This window comes from Penaeus monodon, chromosome 30 (genome assembly GCF_015228065.2).
Source record: "Penaeus monodon isolate SGIC_2016 chromosome 30, NSTDA_Pmon_1, whole genome shotgun sequence".
In the NCBI taxonomy this organism is placed as follows: Eukaryota; Metazoa; Arthropoda; class Malacostraca; order Decapoda; family Penaeidae; genus Penaeus; species Penaeus monodon.
This window is the reverse complement of record NC_051415.1, coordinates 14390345-14393377: the sequence shown is the minus strand read 5'-3', so window position 1 is coordinate 14393377 and position 3033 is coordinate 14390345. Positions and strand designations below refer to the sequence as shown.

At 33.5% G+C, this 3033-nt stretch overlaps 3 non-coding genes across 3 annotated transcripts; all 3 read left to right on the top strand.

Moving 5' to 3' along the window:
* Window positions 1-350: 350 nt before the first annotated feature.
* LOC119592787 lies at window positions 351-469 on the top strand. Its single transcript, XR_005230471.1, has one exon. It is a non-coding gene; the product is annotated as a 5S ribosomal RNA (ribosomal RNA).
* An 808-nt stretch (window positions 470-1277) lies between these two features.
* LOC119592776 lies at window positions 1278-1396 on the top strand. The gene has a single exon (XR_005230462.1). It is a non-coding gene; the product is annotated as a 5S ribosomal RNA (ribosomal RNA).
* An 812-nt stretch (window positions 1397-2208) lies between these two features.
* Window positions 2209-2327, top strand: LOC119592798. The gene has a single exon (XR_005230473.1). It is a non-coding gene; the product is annotated as a 5S ribosomal RNA (ribosomal RNA).
* Window positions 2328-3033: the final 706 nt, after the last annotated feature.

The window sequence follows — 3033 nt, the reverse complement described above, 5'->3', positions numbered from 1 at the left end:
GTATAGTAAAATAAGAGCATCTGGTGTTCCAGGCAGTCACCCATCCAATTATTGGCCAGACCCAACTATTTTTAAATTTCGCTGATCGGACGAGAAGCGGTGACTTTAACGTGGTATCCTTACCCTTACTTAACTATATCCTTTCATTGTAAAATATACATTTGTTGATGAACCGTTTGTCTAGAATTCCTCTTATATGGGCGGGTAGTATGCGTGTTTCTGTTCTTACATGCGTCATAAGTAGAATGTAATGGTAATGAAGGGTGATTCAAAAACCAGTTACATTCTATTTAAATGATGAAAGAATCGTGAGCACTGAGATAAATGAGGTTAATGGTACTCTTTTAATTGCCAACGATCATACCACGTTGAAAGCACCGCTTCTCGTCCGATCAGCGAAGTTAAGCAACGTAGGGTCTGGTCAGTACTTGGATGGGTGACCGCCTGGGAACACCAGATGCTGTTGGCATTTTATATGAATATGTTATACCTTTCTTTATAACTTTTAACTGATTTTTCTTATTCCATTATAAAAATCATGAATGATCATTATAATAGTGGTAACATTATTAATGATGATAATTTGAAAAAAAAGTAGTTGTGCTGAAAATAATTGTAATTGTAAACCTACTACTGAAGGTAAGTTAATAAAATAAAATTAATGATAGCAATCATGGTAAGAAAGGACATAATACTAATTAAAATCGTTGCCATTTTATGATCATAATAATTATAACAAATCAAATATGGATAGGGAGAAATAGATTAGTGACATGGACATGTTTTCGAGCTTTCTATCTGTCACTTGTGTTCATTTGTAGTTTCCTATTGTGCAGGTTTATGTTTTAAATGTTTTCACATAAAATTTGTATGTTTGCTTTATCTGGCGCGGAAACTCTCAAGATATGAATAATATATTTAACGTGTATAGTAAAATAAGAGCATCTGGTGTTCCCAGGCAGTCACCCATCCAAGTATTGACCAGACCCAACTATTCTTAATTTCGCTGAATGGACGAGAAGCGGTGACTTTAACGTGGTACCCTGACTCTTACTTAACTATATCCTTTCATTGTAAAATATACATTTGTTGATGAACCATTTGTCTAGAATTCCTCTTATATGGGCGAGTAGTATGCGTGTTTCTGTTCTTACATGCGTCATAAGTAGAATGTAATGGTAATGAAGGGTGATTCAAAAACCAAAGTTACATTCTATTTAAATGATGAAAGAATCGTGAGCACTGAGATAAATGAGGTTAATGGTACTCTTTTAATTGCCAACGATCATACCACGTTGAAAGCACCGCTTCTCGTCCGATCAGCGAAGTTAAGCAACGTAGGGTCTGGTCAGTACTTGGATGGGTGACCGCCTGGGAACACCAGATGCTGTTGGCATTTTATATGAATATGTTATACCTTTCTTTATAACTTTTAACTGATTTTTCTTATTCCATTATAAAAATCATGAATGATCATTATAGTGGTAACATTATTAATGATGATAATTTGAAAAAAAAAAAAAACTACTTGTGATGATAATAATTGTAATTGTAAACCTACCACTGAAGGTAAGTTAATCAAATAACAATGATAGCAATCATGGTAAGAAAGGACATAATACTAATTGAAATTGTTGCCATTTTATGATCATAATAATTATAACAAATCAATTATGGATAGGGAGAAATAGTAGATTAGTGACATGGACATATTTTCGAGCTTTCTATCTGTCACAATGTGTTCATTTGTAGTTTCCTATTGTGCAGGTTTATGTTTTAAATGTTTTCACATAAAATTTGTATATTTGCTTTATCTGGCGCGGAAACTCTCAAGATATGAATAATATATTCAACGTGTATAGTAAAATAAAAGCATCTGGTGTTCCCAGGCAGTCACACATCCAAGTATTGACCAGACCCAACTATTCTTAATTTCGCTGAATGGACGAGAAGCGGTGACTTTAACGTGGTACTCTGACTCTTACTTAACTATATCCTTTCATTGTAAAATATACATTTGTTGATGAACCATTTGTCTAGAATTCCTCTTATATGGGCGGGTAGTATGCGTGTTTCTGTTCTTACATGCGTCATAAGTAGAATGTAATGGTAATGAAGGGTGATTAAAAAACCCAATTTACATTCTATTTAAATGGTGAAAGAATCGTGAGCACTGAGATAAATGAGGTTAATGGTACTCTTTTAATTGCCAACGATCATACCACGTTGAAAGCACCGCTTCTCGTCCGATCAGCGAAGTTAAGCAGCGTAGGGTCTGGTCAGTACTTGGATGGGTGACCGCCTGGGAACACCAGATGCTGTTGGCATTTTATATGAATATGTTATACCTTTCTTTATAACTTTTAAGTAATTTTTCTTATTCCATTATAAAAATCATGAATGATCATTATAATAGTGGTAACATTATTAATGATGATAATTTGAAAAAAAACAAAACAGTAGGCTGAAATAATTTGAAATTTGAAACCTACCTTTGAAGTAAGTTAATCAAAAAAAATTAAAGTCAATCGGGAAAAAAGGACATAATACTTTTAAAATCGTTCCCTTTTTTATGATATAAAAATTAAAACCCCAATTTGGAAAAGGGAAATAGTAGATTTGACTGCATGTTTTCCAGCTTTCTATCTGTCACTTGTTTTTTCATTGTATTTCCTATTGTGCAAGTTAGTTTGAATGTTTTCAAAAAAATTTTGTAGTTGCTTTATCTGGCGCGGAACTCTCAAGATATGAATTAAATTTAAGTGTATATAAAATAAGAGCTTTGGGTTTTTCCAGGCAGCACCCACCCAAATTTTGACCAGACCCAATATTCTTATTTCTTTGTCGGAGGAAAGCGGTTATTTAAACGGGTCCCCTTCCCCTTATTTTAACTATATCCCTTTCTTGTAAAATATCTTTTGTTGATGCCCTTTCGTCTAGGTTTTCCTTTATAGGGGCGGGTATATGTTTTTTCTTTTTCTCAGCGTCATAATTATAACATAATGTAATGAAGAGAAATTAAAAACCAAAGTT